The following is a 24,897-nucleotide window of genomic DNA, read 5'->3' on the forward strand; positions in this document are numbered from 1 at the left end:
GACTGGACCTGACTGGTATTGAACTAGTATACTACTATATTTGTACTGGACTGGTATTAGTACTATACATGTGCTGGTATTATACGTTTACTGGTATTGTAATGGTACTAGTACTGTATGGTACTGACAATGTACTGGTATTGGTATTGTACTATATTATACTCTATATTATATATATATATTATAAATAAATTTTAAAACATTGTATATTTTATATATACTATGTTCAAAAAAATTTTATCGCGTATCTGGAGAGATTTTGAAATCTCGATAGATTAACAGATGGTTTTGAGAAAATGCTGATTCAAATGTATCATAATGGCTAGCTATGATTGTGTATATCTTAAAGAGTGAATATTCCAAATCTATTTAGAAAAATTTTCAATGATCGCATCAATTTTTTGCAGTTGTATTCTTTTACACTTTCTTTGTACCTTATGCACATTCTCTTCCTTATCTTTTTGTCATTTTATTTACCTCAAGTATTATTCCTCCCTATTTTTCTCAAACATGACAGCTACAACTACAGCTATGCTTTCAGGGATTATTAATGGTTTGATGAGGTTGTGGAGGAATTTTCTCAAAGAGGGATAGCCCACAATACTGTCTCTCAAATCCACAAGTTTAAGAAGAAAGAGGGGGAATCTATCAGAAAGACAGCCCTACGGTTGAAACGATACGTAAAATTCTGCCCTATGAAAGAATTACCTACTCAATCCAGACTCATGTTAATATTCATCCAAGGCTAAGAAACATGGACTAATGACTAGGCTTTATCTTCTCTACCTCATAGTCGAGGACAAATATGATTTCAAGAGAGAGGTAATGTCATAAAATATAATATCTAAATTTACCAAATAATTTCTCATATTAAATTGATCATTTAATATGGGAAAATAAAAGGGAACAAGAGTTAGGATATAAATATGTGCTTCTAGACCTATCTCAATAGGGGACCAGAAGGAGAAATGGTTGCATCTCAATAGGGGTCCAAAAGGAGATGGTCTACCAAAGAGCAATGTGCAATAAGTTCTTCTAGATTTACCTCAGCAAGGAACCAAGAGGAGAGATGGTTACATCTCAGTAGGGTCCAAAAGGAAGTAGTATATCAAAGAGCAACGTGCATCTAATGGGGCTTAAAAGACCTTAAGGTTAGCTTCATTAAAAACCTCCAACCAAAAGTTAGTGTTAAAAAGTCCTTTGACCTTAGGCAAGCTAGGGCTGATTTTGAGGTGGGAATCCTACCCAAGCATGAGGTGCTTGTTAGCTTGCTAACTAAAGTGTTTAAAGTGTTTGTGGGAACCCTGCCCAAAGCTTGAGGTGATTTTTATGCTTAAGTGACTAAAATTCTTGAAGTGTTTAGTTCAAAGATAAACTCTCAAGAGGCATAAAATGTTTCCATGCTTGATTGGCTAAGTGCTTGTATTTGGTGGATATAGGCGTATGCACACCAAAACCCTATAAACACTCACTTGATTTTTCGAAGAAAGCCATGTAATTCAGCCTACGATGAGTTGTAATTGTGATGTAATTAGACAATACCCTCTCTACCTCTCTGAGTCTACACCCTTGTAAGAGGCCGGATGGCTGTGGGAAAGCTCCCTTAACTTTTAAGTCAAAACCCTTAGTTTGGACTAAAGAGATATCATTAGCTTGAAGATTTTGAAAACGTGCACTGTGGGAGCCTCTTACTGCTACAAATTGTAATCCTCTTTTCTCTTGAACTGGTAATCAGAATTCACTTCCGAATAGCACATTGCGCTCCTTGTCTCTTGCTCTACAATCTAAGTGTAATCATTTTCAGTTCTGTTGTGGTTCATGACGCTTTGTGTAAGGTTTCCAGTTTCTGAAACCTTAAAGATTGTATAAAGTTTAATCAAACTGATATGATTATTGAAAAAACAATGTAGAATTGTTCGACCATGGCAAATATTGGTATTTTTGGAATCTTAAGCACAACAAACCCCGGGCTAGAAATTTTCAGAATAGAATTCCGATAAAATCTGGAAAAGTTACGGGCTCTGAAAGGTTACACTATCAATTTAATTAGTTAAGTAAAATTGGATGGTTTCAGTAATTATTATTAATAAAGACTTTCTTATCCTAAGGTTCTAGAAATTACTGATATTTCCAATTTTCATTATTAAAAATCAGTGAAATTAGTAAAAATCGATTCTGGAAGCTAGGGGGGTTGTGTGGAGCTGTGGGGAACCTACGGGACTAGATTTAGCAGCAGGGGATGTTTTTTGACCTGTAGGGCTGCTTAGGATGCAAGTTATTGCCATTTTCCAGCCTGTGAGTGCCCAAAAACCTATAAATATGACCCTTGCTTCACAATTTCAGACAGACTTGGAGTCTTGGCACACTCTCTCTCATCTAAAGAGACCGCTACGTAGAAATCACTAGAGATCAAGCTGTAGTTGGTTAATTAAACGATATTAGCATAATCCTTCTTAATTAGCAAAGTTAGGTTAACCTATTTTCTTAATAAATTAAAGATTAATCATATGCATACTACAAAATCCTCTCTTAATTAAATCTTAGGGATTAAGCAAATTAATTGTTATATCATATTAGGATTGAAATTATCCATTTTAACTATAAATTAATGGGAATTATACTAATTAAGTTTAGATTAAGTTGAGATAATTATCAAAGCTGTGTTAGACTATCTTTAAGTTAGGAAATTATCTTATAATTTTTTGAGTAATTTTCATAATTAATTAAGCAGAATTACACTATTGTTTAGAGAAAAATAAAGGGGAAAATAATCAAATCGATTCAAAATGTTTAAAGATAATTATCCAAGGTTAATCACATCTTAGGAAACCTGTGATAATTATGTTAGTCTCAGATAATTATTCTACCTAATTATCTTAACAGAAGTACACTATTTTTAGGACAAATTAAAAGAGGGAAAATAGCAAATTGATTCAAAATGGTTTGAGTTATTTATCACAGTTTAATTACATGTTAAAAAATCTGTGATAATTATGTTAACTTCAGATAATTAATTTACCTAATTACTTTAACAAAATTACTCTATTTTGCAAGACAAATTAAAAGGGGAAAATTAACAAATTGATTCAAAATGCTTTGAGTTATTTATTAGAGGTTAATTACATGTTAAGAAACTTGTGATAATTATGTTAACTTCAGATAATTAATTTACCTAATTACTTTAGAAGAATTACTCTATTTTTAGGACAAACAAGGGAGAAATTAGCAAATTGATCCAAATGCTTTGAGTTATTTATTAGAGGTTAATTACAAGTTAGGAAACCTGTGATAATTATGTTAACTTCAAATAAATAATTTACCTAATTACATTGGCAGAATTACTCTGTTTTAGGACAAATTAAAAGGGGGAAAATAGCAAATTGATTCAAAATTATTTAAGATAATTATCAGAGGTTAATTACATCTTAGAAAACTGATGATAATTATTGTAATCTCAGATAATTAATTTAACTAATTATCTTAGCAAATTTACATTGTTTTTATGACAAATAAAAAGGGGAAAAATAGAAAATTGATTCTAAATGCTTTAGATAATTATAAGAGGTTAACTACATCTTAGGGAATCTATGATAATTATGTTAATATTAGTTTACCTAATTATCTTAACAAAGTTACACTGTTTTTAGGACAAATTAAACAGGGGAAATTAGCAAATTGATTCCAAATGCTTTAAGATAATTATTAGAGATTAATTACATCTTAGGGAATCCATGAAAATTATCTTAGCCACATATAATTATTTTAGATAATTATCCTAGTAGAAATCGCTATTATTAAGGGTAAATTAAAGGGATAAATTAGTAAATCATGTGCTATGATTACATGCTATTTATCAGAGCTAGATTATAGGATAAAGAGGGCATGATAATTATTTCAAGGTTAGAAAAGTAGTATAGATATTTATCTAAGTCAAATTATACTAATTCTTTCTAAAAACTAAAGGGAGAAATTAGTAATCATGTGCTATGATTACATGCTATTTATCAAAGCTAAAATATAGAATAAATAGGCCATGATAATTATTTCAAGGTTTAAAAAGTAGTATAGACATTTATCTAAGTTAAATTATACTAATTCTAGCTAAAAACTAAAGGGGGAAATTAGTAAATCATGCTATATGACTACATGCTATTTATCAAAGCTAAATTACATGATGAAAAGGCCATGATAATTATTTCAAGGTTAGAAAAGTAGTATAAGTATTTATTCATGTCAAATTATCCTAATTTTAGCTGAAAATTAAAGATGGAAATTATATTATTAAGTTGGAAAATAATAAGATAATTACGAGAGGTCAAAAATATCTTTATCTACTTGTGGTAATTATACCATAGTTAATTAGTGAGTTTAGGAAATTATAATTGACCAAAAGTCCTATTTTTAGCAAAAGATTAATTAAAATAAATAAACTTTGTGGTCAAAAGTTTCTAGGAAAATTATAGTAAGTGTAAACCTATGATATCAAGTTGAGGAAATGAAATCTTTAAGAGGAAATAAATAAAATAAATATTAAGCCCAAAATAAGTAGATTCCAAGCTTAAAAGTCGATGGGAAAATGAGGAAAAAGATATAGAAAATTAGGAGAGCTTAGAAAACCCTTAGGGAAGCGGTGGAAAAAGTTATCATGCCTATATAGATAAATAAGAAATTACCTTGGATGGGTTACGGTTGAATATAAAGGTTAAGTCTAGATTTTGAATTATTTACCTAATGGTTAGACGTCCTTTTTATAAGGATAAGAAGTTATGGCACCTAAAAGGACCCGAGCCAATCCTACATCTGATGATGAGGACAGAACTCTAAAAAGAACTAGAGCGTCACACGACGATGAAGCTGGGCCTAGTAGTAGGCCTACGGAGGAGAGTCTTCAGGCGCCAGCGTAGCAGCAGATGGCCGATCAGTCTCAGGTAGGTTTTCCATTATTCAATTAAGTCTTTAAATATTTTAAGTTCTTTTATAAGTTAACATTGCATACGTAAGGAGTGAGTTAGAATCAGAAAAGAAATAGTTGGTCAAAAACGAAAGGTAACTTCAAAGAAACCAACACGCATTTGTTTATAAAGTAGGAAATAATTGTTTGGGTTAAAACTGGTTAAATTAGGAAAGATATGATTGATCATCCTTAAGACAGCTTGTCTCAAGACACCTCCGACTCCTTGGTATATTTTGATGATAATGATGGCTTTCCAGCCACGGATAAGTCGTTTACCGCCATGAAAGTTGAGTTTCTACTCCGTGTCATGTCTTGATGTTTCTACATAAGTTAGGATACCGTTTTTTATCCTAGGGGAGCCGCCCGGTTGTATGGGCAACTGGTTTGGTGTATGGGCACCCGGAACCTTGGGTGGGGGTTTATCCACTCCGGATTTGAATAAGGAATGGGTCCGTTTTTCATCCTTAGGTGGCCTTGAGACAAGAAGAGTATTGGTCATGGTTATTATGGACAATGCTTTGATTGACAGTACCCTGTCTTAAGTTTAAAGATGTCTGTTTGCTAAAAGAATGTTTTCAATACTGTTTTCAAGGGCTGTTTTAATAAAATCGTGTTATGAAGGATAAAAGGAATCATTATTTTAATTGTGATAAGAACGTGGTAGTAATTAAATAACAAAAGGATCACATGTGAGTGCGGGGTGGTAAGTGGGGATTGACTAAGGTCATGGACGGTGGACCTGATTAGTCAGGTAACTATCCATCCCTGCGTACTAAAACGTTTAGAAAACTTCTTCACTTGGAAGAGGAGTCCACCAGCGGCTATGCCCTCACATCTGTTAGGGGGAAAAAAGCGTTGGTTGAGGATACCTTAGCCCAATTGTGGCAGTTATAGGGCCGAAATAGTTTTTTGGACTTTTTATACGTTGTCCCGTTTCCACTGTGAGACATTTCTAGGTCTTCTTCTAAAGCTATAGACCCGAGCCATTGTTAATGGTAAAGGTCTATTCCTTGGATTTTTCTTGTTTAGAGACTCTGTTTTTTATCAGACCTAGAGACCTGTCAAGGATCCCATCCCGATCTTGGTATTGGCGATTGGCGGGCTGGGGATCTCACACTTTGTTTGTGAGCTAAATGCATTGATTTGAAGTTAAAATGGTTGTTTTTTGATGTTTTGACCATGGATAAGTGTTTCTATGCTTAAGGAGGACCTTTTCGAGTACTTCTGTTTCAGTTTTTTTGCACATTTTTTGTGATGGATCGTGATTTATGTACCTTCCCAGATGATGAAAAAACTTGGTAGGATTGAGTCCTTCGGTGTTGTGATACCTCTCCTTAAATTTTGTTGCATTCCAAATTTGTTTGGATGCTGAAATAACATGATGACCTAGAGCGGTGCGATTGAATGCATACTAATTGTTTGACTAGGAAGTGGTTGATTTGCTTTTGTAGTAGATTGAGTAGTCCTCTTAGTTCACTTTGGTGAGATTGACACTCTCATTAAGTCTCGATGCCCCATCTCGAGTCGCTTCTTTGCATATTGACATTATGTTAGTACAAAAGAGCTATGTTGCAGACGTCCGTCGCGGCGACCCGCTAACGTTGGCGTCGCTGCCGAGGAAACCAATCCTTAGGTGGTGAGTGACTCAGTCTACAAAAAGATCTCCCTTCAAAGATTTTGACACCCGTTCCGCTTACCTATAGACAGTGAAGCAGCTAGATGTAGGTTTAGTGCTTGGTAGAGACTAGAGTCCGAGACTAGCTAGTGCTACTCCTTAAGAGCAAAGAAAGTTGTGAGTGAAGTACAAGATAGTATTTTGTTCTTTGATTTTCCCATGCTTGGAAAGGACTGTTCCACCACACACTTAGCTGTTATTTTTGTACTATTAAGTTCATTTATGTTTACATATTCATTTCAGTTTATAGGAATAGGTTAGGAAACAAATTACACCATCAATTGGGGCTAAAAGGATCGAGGAAAAAACTGTGAAAAACCTTATTTTGGTGTTGAAGACCATAACTCTGAAAAGTTGAAGAAGTGTTGGTCAGAGCTTCAAAACTGAACCAAACCCAGCAAAACCTTCAAAAAGAAAGATAAAAACACTTGCTGGAAACAAACTGTCACAAAACTTCCATTTTGCCTGTCCAACATGGATTGCAATCCATGTACCTTTTTGGCAAAATGTGCTAAAACTATTTCCTTTCCTTAAAACAGGCTCTCAGGCATCAACCTTGAGTTTGGCCAGAAATAGAGGGCTAGAAGATCACAAAAATCAAAAGATTGGGGTGAGCAGAGAAAAACCTTAGAAAAGGGAGAAAACAGGGAAAAAGTGAACTTTTAGTTGTCCAAATTCAAAAAGGGATGAGAATTGGGATCAACTAGAAGCAGGGAACCAACAAAACCAAATTTCTTGTCCAGATGCTTCCCAACATGGATCGCGATCCATGTTCTAGGTAGATATCTAATTGTAAGATTTGACCAGTGTACTCCTGATTACTAGTTGAACAACTTTTCCAAAAGGAGCCATAGACAAAAAAGTGAAAAAATCTGATCAAAATACCAAAAAAGGAGTTGTTTGCAAAACACCGATGAACAGACACAAAATCTTGCTTTTCATTTGGAAAAAATTGATCAAATCCAAAAAGATTTGGGGAATAGCATCACCAAACCTTGTGTGACAAGCTCACAAAGTATCGGTCTAAAATCTTCTGTACATGGATCGTGATCCATGTACCTTTTTGGAATTTTGAGCTGATAATGGGAAAGCAAAAAAGTGATAACAATTGAAGCACTTTCTCCCAAAGGACCCATAACAGAAAAGTTCAAAAAGAGGGCAAAAGGGGGCAAAAATTTGATGAAGGGAAAAACCACGGAAACAAACCCTAAAACTGACTTTTGGCTGACCTAAAAAACTCCAAAACATTCAAAAACCATATAGCCAACATCACTAGGCCAAGAACTAGCTGTGGGTCAAGTTTCAGTGCATACTGACACTAAGGAACATGGATTTTGACACATTTTGACACCAAACTGGTATCATAGCTAGAGGGAATCATAGAGAGTCTATTGGTCCTTCTAGAGTTGAATTTGGATGCAAAAAACCATCCCAAAAGCCCAGAACTGGCAGAAGCTCAGGCAAAGTGACAAAATAAACCTAGCTTCCAATCCAGAGGCCCATTTCTAGAAATTTTGATACCATAAGACCTATTAATCATGTTGAACCTGATGGCATCAACAAAAGTTCATTTGGCTTCCCAACATGGATCGCGATCCATGTACCTCTGAGTCAGAACAGAAACAGGTTTTTACCACACAAGGAGCTAGTCCACAGTATCCAGGTGGTTCTTTCAAAATTGAAATTGGGCCCAAATTGTTGAGGTTGTGTGAGGAATTGTGTGCTACTGAAAAACCTAGCTAAATTTTGTCGATTAAAATCAAGAACTAGCAAGAAGTCTATAAGCTCACAGGTATCAAGAAAATTTTTGACAGGGTGCAGGTACTAGAGAATACTACCCAACAAGCAAGATCAAACGGGAGATTCAAACTAGTTAATGAAGTAACTCGGTTTGGATTTTGTATCACCAATTTTTCATGAAGTTGCCATCAGGAAGATTGTACCAGAATAGGAATCCTAGCATCTTTGACGATGGGAGCAATCACTTGACGGAGGAAAGTGTGAATCAGAGACCATTGCCGCCTTTAGAACCCATTCTAGAGGAGAGCTTCTCTGACACTTCGTCTGAGAGATCATACAACCTCATGATTGAAGATTAACAAGTCAAACCCTAAGGGAACCTCTGGAGCAGCTTCGATGGGTGCAGGCCCTTCTTAGCCTGCATCTGATGTAAAATTATTGTATTTGAAGTTTCAATTGAAAATGTGCTTAAGGCCAAAATCTATAAGGATGGAATGAACCACTATTGTGTTAAGTTGGAAAATAAGACGAGCAAGTTCAGAGACCTTGTAGATGTTAATTATGATGGGGATAGATATTTCGATCGAGAGGGAATAATGTACCTGGTGGTTCGTAACCCTTTTATTGTGGATAAATGGGGAATGACTGGCACCAAGGACAAGGTAGATAATGAGCTGGCCGATGAACCACCCAAACATGGTACTCAGACGCACCAATGAGACAGAGCACCTTGATACAGACAACACGTATGTGGGGCTTTATAACTTCAATAATGGAGAAAAAACACTCTATTACAGGTGTGACGATCCCCCCATCAAGGAATTGACGGACCGAAAAAACTTGTATGTTTACACGTACACGGAGGGGAAAAGTATTCAGGTGGTCATAATAGACAAGTATGGCCAAAAGTACTCTCCAATGGATTGTAAGGAGTTAGAGAGATATACATATTTTGGAGGACCACTCCACCAATACTATGTAAATCTGGAAGAGGTAAAACCCACGATACTCACAAAAGACCTGAAACTGTACATGTAAGCCCCTTGAGAACCAAGATGGAGGATTCTTTTGGACATGAACAAGTCCCAAACACAGGGCCTTTAGGATCAACGGCGTCTAGGGCATCCATGAACACACAAAGGGGCAGTATTGTTCTTGATGTCACTTACACCACTAGAATCCCTCCGACTATGAGTCGTATAGCGGATAGGATACCACTGGTAGTACCAAGAGGAGATTAAAAACCTAGAGAAGCCACACCAGGTGGACCAGGTGTTGTTAGAATGGTTGCACAGGCCAGACATATGCGACCATTTCAGGTGGAAAAATGCGTACCCAAAAAGTATAATGGATCCGGAGATCCGTATGCCCATGTTTCAATCTTCAAACAAGTGTTGAGAGTGGAATAGGTAACTGATTTCCATACTCAATATGAAGTTTTTGGGTTGACATTAGAAGGTACTACCTTGACTTGGTTCCAACCATTAAACAGCTTCGAATTCCCAAGTATTGAGCAACTTCTCCGAGAATTCATTGAGGAATTCTCAAAGAGGGGAATCAAGCACAACACTGTCTCCCAAATCTATGCATTTATGCAAAAGGAGAAAGAGAAAGTGAAGGAAGCACCACTTTGTTTCAAGTAGTACATAGAGAGATGTCCCGCTCGAGAACTACCTCAGGATGAAAGACTATCGGTCCTTTTCTTGGAAGGATTGTGAAATGACTCGCTTAAAAAGGACTTGCACTTGAAGGCATGCGTAACTTCTGAGCAAGTCATGAAAGAGGCGTTGTATCTGGTAGATAATTGCAAGGCATACGGGGAGGTTATTGAAGACATGGATCAGGGGATGAGTAGCACCTCTTCAACCACTAGTGAGTCCACAACCAAATTGGGAGGGCAAAACCCAACTATGCGGGATGTTGATCAAATGATCGAGGAAGTGATCAAAAGGATAAACCAAGGAAACAGAACAAACCCAACACACGACAACCACCCACCCAAAAATGCGACACATGTGAAGGAGATTATCCAACCCAGTGGTGCAACCTTCAACAAAGGCTAGGAGCAAATGCACAGTGAATATTGAAGTGGTGTGCTATAGAACAAAAATGGACAAACCATGAAACTCACAAATGTTTCTATAATCGGAACTATGTTAGAGAGAGACAATATGGACCACATGGAGGGCAACAATTTCCACCCCCTCCAAGGTACCAAGTAGGGCCAAATAATGCAATCTTAGGGTAGAAGAAATCTCAACATATGTTGGGACATCAACCTCTCTTACCCCAGAAAAATAAGGCTATGGTAATGATTTCTCAACCCATAGAACCACCTTCTCATCAGAGTCTAGTCCAAGTAGTCTCGTATCGGGAGGAATCAGACAATACTTACGAAAGGGGATTTGAGGGGAATGCATATGTTCTAGAGGGATACAATCCATGGATAAATCTTAAAGAAATGCCCGAACCTTCATACATAGCACCCAAAAAACCATTGTTTGGTTGATGAGAATATGCTTATGTTCATGGCAAATCAGGGCTACAAACCTAAAGGGTATCCTCCTGGAGCAGGACAACTGATGGGGCTCCATAAGCCTCTCCACCACCTGTAGGACCATGCTATGAATGTGGTGGTGATCATTGGGCGAGAGTTTGTCCAAACAAAGGAGAACGGGTAATTTTTTTTGGATTTTGTGATGGATGTACGATGGAACATCTCATTCCACACTGTCCAAAAAACCTTGACAACAAAGGGAAGGCAACCATGAACAAAATGGGGATTGTTCCAAGCTCAAGTGGATCAGAAATAGAATCGAAAATTGTGATAAATGCAAACACTCGAGCTCAAGCACATGAAGCAGCATAGAATGTACTTGCTAGCCAAACAGAGATAGAGAATTTTTCTATTTGAACCCCTAGGAAATCCTGGAAGGCAAAACAAGACAAGATGAAAGCCAAACGAGAAAGGGAAAAAATGGCATTGGAAACCAAATTATTGAAAACACAGGAACAACTGCAAAGGAAAAGAGACCTTAAAGGAAACAACAAGATAAAAAAACCAACGGATATACCATCGAGAGGATCTGTCTTAGTAGACAAGGTGTTTGAACCTTTGGATGCCATTTTAAAAGCTTACAAGGCAAGGCTAAAGCCTAACCAAACACAAGAGAATAGGTAGCTAACGTACCCTCATCCGGGCTATGAGAAAGAGAGGCTAAAGATGTGCAAGAAGCTCATCCAAGCCGCTCAAGCGCTTATGTTTCTATTGTACACGAAACATTGTTGGATACGAGGGTGGCAGCTAATACAACAGATGAAATATATTCTCAAGCACCACTGCCAATTCCGGAAGTAGAAGAACAATGGCCTCAGGAGCTATGGGAACATATCAAAAATAGAAAAGATGGAAGTGCTACACTTTTGTTAGCTCCCATCCTAGAGATTCACTTGGAGCATGAGATCTACCCAAATGACATCAAATCACTGTACGACAATGCAGTGATGTCAAAGGATAGTAAACCTCATTTGTTGAAGACTTTACCTTCATTTATTGGGACCCATGAAACTCGATCAGAGGTGAAGAAAGTACCATCTCAATGGAAATCCAATCCTAAGATGATGGATACTAAAACTCTTCACGAGTTGATGTCATCCCCTATCCCCTGTACATTGACTCTGTCTGAGTTATTGCATATCAGACCACATCTTTGGGATGAGGCCGGGAAAATTTTGGAAAAAATAGGGCTGGTAATTCCACCACCTAATGCTTCTCCAAACACGCTAAAGACACAACCCTTGAAACAAACTAAACATGAGCCATTACCAATAAACAAGGTAGGAGATTATTGTGAAGGTGAAGAAGGAAATACTACCTTTGCCAGTGGAGTACAAAGAGGTCAATTCAATAGCAATATTGGATACTGGGGATGGAATAGCCGTAGCTACCAAAGCATGTGGGAAAAATGGGGAAAACCTGCTCTCAGAAAGACTAGAATGAAACTTCAATTGGCAGATGGGTATCTGGAAAGACCCATAGGCATCTTAGAGCAGATTGTGGTAACCTCTTGTGGAATTGCATATGAACACACTTTTGCAATTATGATTTTCGATGAGAGTAGCAACTTCAATATCATATTGGGTAGACCCTTCATGCATCAGCTCAAAATGGTGTAAAATTGGGGCTACGACTATATCTATCTGAGGAACAAGGATGTCACTACAAAAATTAATGTCGCAGATAACAGATTTAGAGATGTAGAAAGAATCCCAAGAGAAGACTTGAACCCCACAACTGACTAGGAAGGAGGAATACCAGCTTGGCTACATCACAAGGCTCACCAATGGGCAGGAGAAGCTTCAAAATGACAAAGTCTTAAAAAGGAAGATTGCATTCTTCATAGGACTGCACAAGATGAGACATATATACCAGAGCCTTTTCTAGAAGAGATGTTCAAACCTTTTGGATGGCAGCAGATACTAGTCACTCTTGCTGTTTGTGTTAACGAGGTGACCCTCACCAAATTTTGCAATGAGGAAGGATATGCTATCATTCCATTCTAGATGATGGGTGTCAGCCTAACTCCGAAGTCAGAGTGGAAAGTCCCTGACAAGGACGGGGTTGCTGAATGCGGACGCATAGTGGATGAAATCTCAATGAGAGACCTTGACCTAACAGACGAAGAAGATTTCCAAGACCCGACTGATAAGCTTCTATAGGATAAGGCAGATGACGAGCTGTCTAATAGCTCAATTCAAAGCATCAAACGAAAGGATCGACGGGTGATCTACTATGATTTCCCAAACCAAACTCCTCGAAGACAATGCAGATATCGAGATAAATGCAAAAACAACCAAAACAAGCACAACGAGGACTCAGTACCTCTGTTAATTGACAGAAAATGTAGTACTTAAGGTTAGTAGAAGCGACGTACTGTCTAAGGTTAGTAGAAGCGACGTACTGTCTCAAGGATGGGATATGAACGAGATACATGAAACCTGATTCAACAAAAAAAAAAACAGACAAACAAAAACAAAAAAAAAGGAGCAATTTTGATAAATCGATGAAGTTGTCCAAAATGGAGCACAAAATCAAATACAATAAATTGAAATGAGCCTTGAAGGAAGTTTGGACAACAAAAATGGAAACTGATGAGGAAACGAATGATGATAAATTAGATGCACCTTCCCACTAAGAAGTATACCATTCAGGATAGGAAAATTGTGGTGCAGAAACCCAAACAAGATTCTAAGGAACCAGGAACTTTATATGATGGGCCTGAAAAAGTCAAAAGCATCAACTTAGCAGAACCACGCGAGGAGCCTAAACTGGCATACATTGCCATTGACCTCACTGACGAGGAAGAGCAACTTCTAGTTGATACACTCAGATGATACAAAGAAGTCTTTGCGTGGTCATACAAAGATCTAAAGGTGATAGATCTTGAGATCTATTAGCACACTATACCCCTTAGGAGTGATGCCAGACCACGCAGACAACGTCCTTACACGTACGATGAAACTTTTGCCAAAAAAGTTAAGGAGGAGATAGACAAATTGAAGGATGCCGAGTTTATCTACGAGATTGAACACACAGATTGGGTTTCCCCTATTGTGGTGATACCCAAAAATAATGGCAAATTGCATGTTTGTGTAAACCTCAAACAAGTAAATGCAGCCACAATCAGGGATAATTATCGACTGCCAATAACAGATCATGTTATTGAGAGGGTAGCAGGGAAAGAGGCCTATAGTTTCTTGGATGGCTTCTCAAGCTACAACTAGTTGACGAGATTAAAGCAGAAGATCAGCATAAGACAGCTTTTGCAACAGAGTGGGGGGTAGTTGCCTACAAGGTATGCCTTTCGGCCTGACCAATGCCCCTGCCACATTTCAAAGACTAATGAGCCACGCATTCAAAGAATATCTCTTACATTTTCTGGAGATTTACATGGATGATCTTTGTGTTCATTCTCATCAAAGAAGTGACCACATCACTCATCTGGGAAAAGTCTTTGGAAAGTGCATAACGTATCATAAACCCGGAAAAATGCATCTTCTTGTAAGAGAAGGTAAAATTTTGGGCCACATTGTGTCCAAAAACGGAATTTCAACTGATCAAGAGAAGGTACACATAATTGCTGCACTACTGAGACCAACAAAGATGAAGGAAGTACAAGCATTTATGGGGCATTGTGGATACTACAGGTGTTTCATATATATGTAAGCTGTAATAGCTAAGCCGTTGTACACCCTCATTGCTAAATTTGAATGGACGGAGGAATGTGAGCAAGCTTTCCAAAAATTGAAGTAGCAATTAATTTTTGCTCCAATTTTGTAAGCTTCTGACTGGAGAAAAATCTTTCATGTTCATGTGGATGCATCAACCTATGCCATTAGGTGCATATTAGCCTAGCCAAGAGAGAAGAAAATGGATTTTCCCATTTACTACTCTAGTCGGTAGCTAAACAACGTAGAGAAAAATTATACCACTACGGAAAGAGAAGGTCTGGGGATGATATATACTGTCAAGAAATTTAGACACTACCTTCTAGAAAACAAGTTTGTTTTCTTCATGGATCATCAAGCACTGCTATATCTAGTTAAAAAACCTTGCAACACTGGAAGAAGTGTTTGCTGGTTTATACTATTGCTTGAGTTTGACTTCACAGTAGTCGTAAAAAAGGGGACCACATACACAAGGGAAGATTATTTTTCACGACTATTCCATGGCGAAGCACTTGAGGGTGTCGATAATGATCTTCCTGATTCATATCTGTTTAACATCAAAATGGTGCTGAGATGGAGTGAAGAGGTCATTCCTCTACTCACAATCGGCTCATTACAGATAGAAAGACAACCATCAATTATCCATCAAACACGAAATCTCTAGCTTTTGGTAGGACGACTGTACAGACACTGTAAAGATGGGATGTTGAGACTATGTGTACAACCCGAAGAATCCACCTAGTACCTCAAACAGGCTCATATACAAAATACGGGATCATTAGGAGAAAGTTGGACTCACTTTTGGGCCCTGTAAGAAGTGCCACGTCGGCTTAGAGAGAGAAAATAAAAATGTTAAATTGTGCATTTTATGTGATACTTTTTTGCGCAAGAATAAGCCAAAATGACATTCTTTGGTAGACCTGTAGCCGTCGTCTTTATCATTCCTATCCTTCGTTCTCTTGTCAGGAATCCAACTAACCATATGACTAATGATTTGAAATGCCAACTTATAAGTGTTCCCTCCAGAAACATAAGCCACACGAACTCTGTCAACTCTAAACTTGAGAATATGGTCTTCCCTCCCAAAACCTGAGATATTTCATGAGTTTTGAGTCTCCATCTTTTTCTCTATCAACTCTAGGAATGGAGAATGCTTCTTTTCCTGATGAAAACACCAATTTGAACTTGCAATATTCAGGCCCTTCATCTTTAACACTTACCCAAAGAAAGAACACACATCATCTTCATGTTGATGTATTGCAAGAGTACGCACCGTTGCAGAAACGTAGGAGGGAGTCTTTCTTATCTCAACGGGAGAAAGAACTTAGAAGGACAAACAAGGAACATCATTTGGATTTGTGGACCGATGGATCTATTTATCCAAAGGATCCTACGACAAATGCGCCACCTCCCCTTGCTAATATCACTAACCTCTTACATTTCACAGGCGATGGCAAGGATGGGCTATCAAGATACACCGAATATTTGGAAATGAGAGGATTGAATGCGGAAAGGCAAAGAAACTTCCTGGAGATGGAGAACATGCAGCTAAAGAAACTTAATGAAGCATGCTCTCAAAAGATTTCATCAAACAAAGAGACAATCCAAGGCCTTGAGAAGAAGATCACAAGTTTGCGAGAGAAAGACACCGTGCTTGGTAGTCGGAAAAGAAAACGAGATTTGTGAAACATTCAGAACATGAAGGTTGGTAGTGGTGGCTTGAAAAAACGAATGCGAGCTTTAAGATAACTCGAAGTTTGTTTCTTCAATGTGCTTCACTAAGAAATGGATACACTTTCCTATACATGATCATAACGCATGGTGCTTTTTTGGCAGGTCTTTACTGCATCCAAACTCGAACGGTGCAGGCTTCAATGCCCGAGTGCATTATAGCCGTCTAGTTCCAAAAGAAGTAGTTGAAGAGATGATAACTCAGAAAAAATTTCGTAAGTTGAAAGGGAGGCTCCTTACCTCCTTCATGAATGAGAATCAGATGGAACCAATGGAAGTGCAAGCAGAGTGGCATCTTGCAGATGGGATACAGGGCACTCTTCAAAGCATTAGCTAAAAAGTCTCAAAATAAACTACAAAGAGGATCATTGCTGCCAAAGCCATCACATGTAAAGGCTGCTCGCCGTGGCACCTAAACGATGAGGTGTTTGAGAAACTTGGGTCACCATTCCATATTGAAGCAACGTTCTTAGGCAAGGCTGGCAGAGAGGTACAGTTTAACGAGCACAACAACCTCTTCGTTGATCTTGAAGCATTGCAAAGGTATGCAGTTCACTTCTTTGACATCAGTGAGAGGAGTGCGGTGGGGTTCTCTAGTTTGTTTTGAAGCTCGACAAGTGCGAGGTCCTGAAGAACAAGAAGCTGGAGAGAGTCACCATTACCCTCATGAACAGAGCTCGAGATCCATCAATAACAAAAGAGGATCCACGATACTTCAGCGTGGAATCCGAAAACAACATTCTAACTCTAGGATCATTTCAGGTATACTTCGTTCACTCTCTGATAACAAAAATATTGATTATTTGGATGTTGATTTTGTGTTTTCGTTTTTCACTGTCTGCAGGTTGATAAGTAAAATTTTGAAATCCTCGATTGGGTTTTTAGTCAAACCCAAATTCCTTCTATCATCAGTGAACAAAGAAACAGAGCCATTCTTTCAGTGGAAGGATTTGGTGACTACACAGTGGAATGGCACATGGCAGGTGACTAAAAGACTCAAGTGTATGCACAACATAACACATGGAGCAGTTGTGGCAAATCCATGCTTATATTGCATGGCTGATGCACAATCTCTTGAGAGTGTGCAATGGAATAGAGCTCCAAACATACATCTTCAAGATAAGACTTTTAAACCAGTGCTTGATATTCCTCTGAGTAGAGTTCACGTCTGTATACTTCATGCACTCTGTCGAATAATTGAAAAGGTGGTTCATTTGTACATATGTTTTGCATGGAAATTAAAGCCAAAGAGTGAGTCAAAAAGAGTGATCAAAGCATTAGAGGGAGTGCTCTCAAACATTGGTTTGCATGGAGGCAATGTCAAAACCGAAGAGGACCCTAAGATGTCTCAAAGTCGGTACAAGGTACTTAGGAAAGCATCAATAAGCGGCGTGAAGGCAAGAAGGTTTCTTGGGTTTAGCCTCAAAGATTCAGATAGAGAAGAAAGGAGAAACCTGTTGAATAAATGGAAACAATTACATAAAGTGGTTAAAGACAATGCTGGTGGTGGGGCAATAACGTGTGGAAATCACTAGATAAAAGTTTCCACTACGTTGAGCAGCATTCTTGGGACCAAAATAAGCTCACATCATTTCAAGCAGCCTTGCTGGATTGGAAAAAGGCTTACATATCACACATTACATGGTGGGTTGACATTCTACGTATACAAAACAAAATTTTAAATTGTACTCTACTGACCATTTTGTTTTATTTCAATGCAGCACATATTGTTCAACCATGGTCCATATTTTGCCAAGACATACGACTCACTATCAATATGGTCCACACAAGGCATGGAAAAAACCCACTACATGGCAAGAACAGGTTATTTTAAGCACACTAGACATGGGGGAGGAAAAGATAAGGCCAATAGCCTATTAGAGTTACACCAATGGACTTATAGACAACTAATTCATAGAGCAAGGCAGAAGGAACTTCTTAAGAGTTCAGAAATTACACGGTCTTTACAACACATCCGCAAAGAGAAGAAACAGATGGCTTGGGGAGATTCAAATGCAGCAGAGCACCATGCGAGGTGGAGAAGGTCACGAGTCAAGAGTGGGAGAAGATGGACCTGAGCCCGTCGTTTTTATCCTCTTCGATGCACCTCCTTCTTTTTCACTTTGTACCTCTTCGATGTGCAAGCTCTGTAGATGAGCTCGTTCCTCTATTGATGGCAGCATCTCCACGGGCATCAGGCGTCTTCTTTCCCTCAGAAACATCCGCTTGTTGTATGGATTTAAGCTCTCCGGGTCTTCAACCCCCGCACCCAGAGCCTAAGCTGTGTAGGACATGAAATAGGGGGCTCTGAGTTCTTGGCACCCATACCCAATGCCGAATACGCGTAGAGCAAACTGTTTCTCAATTAGAATTAGCCTTTCTGCGTTTAGTGGGAGGGGGTGCCCACCACACACAGTGGGAACTTTGCATTGTCCTCGGAGTATTCCTTGTGGTGTATTATGATCTACATAAAAATTGTAATGAATTTATGGGTCGTAAGTGAGATGACTACAATTGCCAAGTACTTGAATAGTTTCTACAAACCTTTTTGTGGTTGAAACACCTGATGTAGTGAGACAATGCCGCATCCTTGCCTTGGACTCCAGTGACAAGCCCTTGCCATGTGCCTCCCACTGCTATAAGGAAACTATTGTCATACACTAGCACCTGTCAACAAAAAAAATGATCATGATATTTTATCACTGGGCCATCTCCAATGCCATCTGAATGCACGACTGAAGTTACCATTTGATTCTCGTCCATTTCCAGCATCGACCTCTTCACAAGTGAGTAGACTGACTATTTATTAACTGATCTCTAGGTGCCACGGGCCTACCCATGTTTTCCAAGCCGAGTTGTTTTGTTGTCGATTCAAACTACTCCTCTGTTGGAAAATTGGCCTCTCCGGACTTCGCTTCATTGAATGTATCTTTGATTAGTTGCCACCCTGAAGTGAACTGTGAGTTGCGGATAGCTGTGTCAGCAATAAGATGTTGGTCCGCTCCATCATCATCCACAAACCCCATGTCTGCCTCAGAAAAATTCACAATTGCAACTAGGCAGTAGTCCTCCCGTATATTGAGCTCATGCATGACATCTGTGAGCAGAACATAGTGGGTGTCGCCCGCCATAGCAAAGCTGGGAGCGCAATTCAGAGGCAAAGTCACTTCCTTACTTGGACATTCTTGCTTGCACCCTATTGCTGCATCCGCAAGAGAAGCAAGAGTTAAGCCCGCATCAAATGTTTCCTTTAATACCTCTACCCGCTCTTCTTCTTGGTCGAACTGCACCTCCACATCCTCTACCTCTTTCTTTGGCACCAATGGAAAACTACCGAAAGTTGTTGACTGGGAAGTCTCTGACTCACTATGCGTCTGCAAGTATAAGTAACAGACAAACCCATGGTAGAATTCCACTAAGCGACACTTTTTGAAGTGCTTCATACACCTGTCTTGTACAAGTAGTGCATTGAAGGGACACTTTTCTAGACAACGATTCAGTATCCTTGAAGCACTCTTGTCAGGGTCAAGGTCAGCTGGGTGCACATATCTCATGCCATCAACTGTCATGGAATTGTCACAAGTGACTGCCTCATACTGTTGCAAATGGGTTTGTAGGTACTCAAATGTGAAATCTATAATCCTCTGTATAGAAAACTCTACATTAAACATTCCTGATAGTTCTGGTGCACGGTGATGAGCACGAGCATTGTATAAGAACGTGAACAATTTTTCTTCACATGTATCCTCGCCCACAACGTCTGTCTCCAGGACTATGATCCTATGACTAAAAGAAAAAGCAAGCCAAAACTATTTGGTGTCATAACCAAGCGAATATTGAGCCTCAAGTACCCCTCAAGGTCTCTATTTGCTTGGTTCTGTCCCGTGCGCTAATGTCATAAGAGGTGATGTCACTTGAGTCAGAGCCAAGTGAATAGGGGCCCCAAGAATCTCTGAAGGGCCCTATTCACTTGGTTCTGTCCCATGCACTAATGTCATAAAAGGTGATGTCACTTGAGTCAGAACCAAGCGAATAGGGGCCCAAGAATCTCCGAAGGACCCTATTCGCTTGGTTCTGTCCCGTGCGCTATTGTCATAAAAGGTGACGTCACTTGAGTCAGAACCAAGCAAATAGGGGCCCAAGAATCTTCGAAGGGTCCTATTCGCTTGGTTTTGACCCAAGCATTCGAAACAGGTGGATAAGAACAGAGCATCTAATGTTATCAATGATAGATATATAGGCCTACTCACTCACTATGCCGAAACTCAGGCATGGTCACATAAGGTGTAATTATTCCAACCATGCGGTGTGTGACTTTTAATGTTACCCTAACGCAGTGGCTTCGGTGCGCACACAATTAACAACACACAAGAAGGGGAGAGAGGCAGGGAGAAAGAACCTGTCTCTACAATATCCAATGGCGCCAAGTTGGATGGTGATGTCATAGGCCACCGACAGCAAGAACCAGAAGGTGGCGATGGCGATGGCGATGGCGACGCGGTAGCAAAGGACTCAACCCACTGGAGGTTGCTCAATGCAGGATCACGAGAGGTGTCCAAGGGGAAGAGCGCAGAAAAGGCAAAGGCAACGAAGATCTGTTTGTTCTACTTGGAGATGGAGATGGCGACTGCAAGGGTGATCGGCGTCTGACTCTAAACGCAGGATCACGAGAGCTGGCCAAGGGGAAGAGCGCAGAAAAGGCAAAGGCAATGACGATCTATTTGTTCCACTTGGAGATGGAGATGGCGACTGCAAGGGCGATTGGCGTATGTCTGTCTCTAAACGGTCACTCAAAAAAGGCACGTGGGCTATGCTCATAAGGACAACTAGTAATAAATGGTCTCAGATTCCCATGCAGTACGATTTACCAACCACAATCTTGGGTGTAATCATGCGCATAAGTGAAGTTGTCACCCTCGCCGAGGTAAGCATTCTAAGTTTAGAGGCAGTACCCCCGCCAAACATTTCAACTATTCTGCCTCTTTTCACGTCCTCTACTACCCATCATTTTAATTAACTCTACCCCCATCGACGCTATGCGGTAAGCAAACCATCCCAACTCTTTTTGCCCATCTCCTCTTACTCTCGCGCATCCTTCTCTTGCTCCTGTTCTGCAGTGCTTTAGTGATGTAGAACTCTACACACAGTGAAGAGGTATGCTACTACCCTTTTGTCCACTTGTATTTTGTGTAGTCAGTACCAAGCGAATAAGGGAAGGTAAAACCTGTTTGCTGCACCTGTTTGCTTGGTACTGGCCATCGTCTTTACCATAGGATGTTTGCTTTTACACTTTTCTGAGGTCAGTACCAAGTGAATAAGGGAAGGTCACTTTGTTCGATGCCCCTGTTCGCTTAGTACTGACCTCGGAAAATATAAGTGATGTTTGCTAGTACAGAGGTCAGTACTAAGCAAATAAGGGGAAGGTAAACCCTGTTTGTTGCAAGTTTAGGGTTTTTTTTACCAAATACGCGTTTTGAATTTATAAGGGAGAAGCAAAATTACAACTTAACACCCATGTAGGGGGTTTTGAGTTAGAAAACACTAGGGACATGCGCAAAGGCCAAGTTTTAGACTTTACAAAAAGTGGCCTACTAATTTTTGGGGGTTTAGGGTACGCAATAACTAATTAGTCCTTTTCCTTCACAGCCAGAATATCTCTTCTTGAAGCCTGTTGGCAAAGTTAATGGCTTCCTCATATTTACTGGCTAGCTCAAGCACTTCATCCTTCATCTCCTGTAGCCAATTATAGATAGCATCTAGAGAGCCATTCTCGGCGAGCAATCGCTGCAGGTCTTCAGGCCTTCTTGCTTCCAGAGAGTCTTTGAGGATTCAGACTCTATGCCTAACAATCATCATTTTTTCCAGCTTCAGGCTAGCATCCTGCATAGAGCATTTAGGAAATAAGCTCTTCAAACTAGGAGCTTGGAAATTGGGAGCAAAAAGGAAAGAAATACCAGCGGCTTACCTCGAGGATTGACTCCCGTGTTGACAGCAGCCACTCTCGGGCTGTGTCGATCGAGAACGCTAAGGGTAACATCGGGGGCGGGCCAAGGGGGGACCTCATGAGGAGTTCCCACATGTGGTCCAACTGGCGCTGCGGGAGTATACCTCGGAAAGGCATCACCACTATCCTAAGCTTCTGCTCTACGAAACCTTGAGGGAGGTTGTGAAAAAATTGCTGGTTAAATAGACTAGATGGACATGCCTGAAAAGCAGAGCCTGGGTTCTGGCTGATGAGTGGTCTGTGAGGGGTGGTATCGCCATGCGGTTTCATGAGAGGTAGACATGGGAGGGAGAAACAATGGTACCACCCCCCCTAGATTAGGGGATGTTATGGGAGGGAACGACATGACATTTAGGACCGCATGGACTTCAACGTCTCCTTGATATTGGTATTTTGTTTCAGGGGATGCAAACCTGTTCGCTTGCTATTACACTTTTCTAAGGTCACTATCAAGAGAATAAGGGAAGGAAAACTCTTTCCGATGCACCTATTCGCTTGGTACTGACCTCAAAAAATATATGTGATGTCTGCTATTACTATTTTTTGAGGTCAGTACCAAGCGAATAAGGGAAGGAAAACTCTTTTCGATTCACCTGTTTGCTTGGTACTGACCTCAAAAAATATAAGTGATTTCTGCTATTACTATTTTTTGAGGTCACTACCAAGCGAATAAGGGAAGGTAAACTCTTTCCGATTCACCTGTTCACTTGGTACTGACCTCAGAAAATATAAGTGATGTCTGCTATTACTATTTTTTGAGGTCACTACCAAGAAAATAAGGGAAGACAAACTCTTTCCGATGCACCTGTTCGCTTGGTACTGACCTCAAAAAATATAAGTGATGTCTGCTATTACTATTTTTTGAGGTCACCACCGAGAGAATAAGGGAATTCAAACTCTTTCTGATGCACATGTTCGCTTAGTACTGACCTCAGAAAATATAAGTGATGTCTGCTATTACTATTTTCTGAGGTCACTACCGAGCGAATAAGGGAAGGCAAACTCTTTCCGATGCACTTGTTCGCTTGGTACTGACCTCAAAAAATATAAGTGATGTCTGCTATTACTATTTTTTGAGCTCACTACCGAGCGAATAAGGGAAGGAAAACTCTTTTTGATGCACTTGCTCACTTGGTACTGACCTCAGAAAATATAAGTGATGTCTGCTATTACTATTTTTTGAGGTCAGTACCGAGAGAATAAGGGAAGGCAAACTCTTTCCGATGCACCTGTTCGCTTGGTACTGACCTCAAAAAATATAAGTGATGTCCGCTATTACACTTTTATGAGGTCAGTACCAAGCAAATAAGGGAAGGAAAACTCTATCCGATGCACTTGTTCGCTTGGTACTGACCTGTTCTGAAATCTTAAGTCCCTTGTGCTGACAAATGAATTGTCTTTTTGTGTTATGCTATTTGTAGAGATGCTTCGTGTAAAGGCCACGTCTAGGAGGGCAACAAGTGAAACTTTGAATGCTCAAGTAAGAAGATGCCGATATGAGGCGCAGAGAGGTGTACTGCAAGAGCTGCACAGGATAGAACAACACGTTCAACCTGCTATTCCACGTCTCCCTTTCGAGCGAGTAGTGCGAGAGATTTGCGAGCAATGGAGAGTCGGCATGCGATGGGCTAGCAGTGCACTACTCTTCCTTCAAGAAATTTCAGAAGACTACCTCATTGAATTCTTCAGTGATGGATATATCCTGGTTGCCCATGCACACCGTGTTCCTATCATGCCGCGAGATTTTGATACTCTTCGGAGGCTGCGTTTCCGCTACGATGGGCTGCTTCAGCCAAGGCCTATCCAGGATAGTAGAACCATGGATATTCTCAACATCCCCCTCTCCATCTTCATGCACGACAGACAGAGCCATCTAGGGCTGAAACAAACAACAGAAGGACCCGATCACGGGTCGAGAGAAACGACACAGATGGGCAGGCTGAGATAGCCGTAGAGGGGCATGAGCAAGCCAAAGTGGACCCCGAGGCAGTCATGGAAGAAACAGAGACAATTATCGAGGAGCTAGCTAGACACCAAAATGAGCAAGTCATGGAGGATCCGCAGCCAGTAAGGGCTGATGAGGGGCAAGAGCAGCCTAGGGTGGACCCTGCGGCATTTATGGAGGAACCAATATTAAAGGAAACTGATCCGTAGCATGTGCCTGTTAGGGAGGACCCTATGGCTGTTAGGGAGGAGCTTGAGGCAGCCAGGGAGACAGCTCAAGAAAGGCAAGGGCAAGGCTCTGCATCACAAGGTCCATCCAACGTATCAGATGAGTCAATTATTTTAGAGCAAATCAACAAAGAGAACGAAGAGGAGTTGCAAGTTCTGCTCAACGCAACGCCTTTGCATGCACATATACTACTGCTTGAAAGGTCAAAGGAGGCCTGTATTTTCAACCTCGATCAACAAGACTTCCTATGCATGTGCAGTTTCGCCAACTCCAACGCAATGAATGAGGTCGTCAACATTGCTTTGTGGTAATTCTCATGCTCTTTAAAAGTCACGTTTGGTTCATTTAATGGGTCTCTACCGAGACATGGGTCAATACCAAGCGAGACAGTG

This window comes from Adiantum capillus-veneris, chromosome 22, assembly GCF_014529385.1.
Source record: "Adiantum capillus-veneris isolate H3 chromosome 22, ASM1452938v2, whole genome shotgun sequence".
In the NCBI taxonomy this organism is placed as follows: domain Eukaryota; kingdom Viridiplantae; phylum Streptophyta; class Polypodiopsida; order Polypodiales; family Pteridaceae; genus Adiantum; species Adiantum capillus-veneris.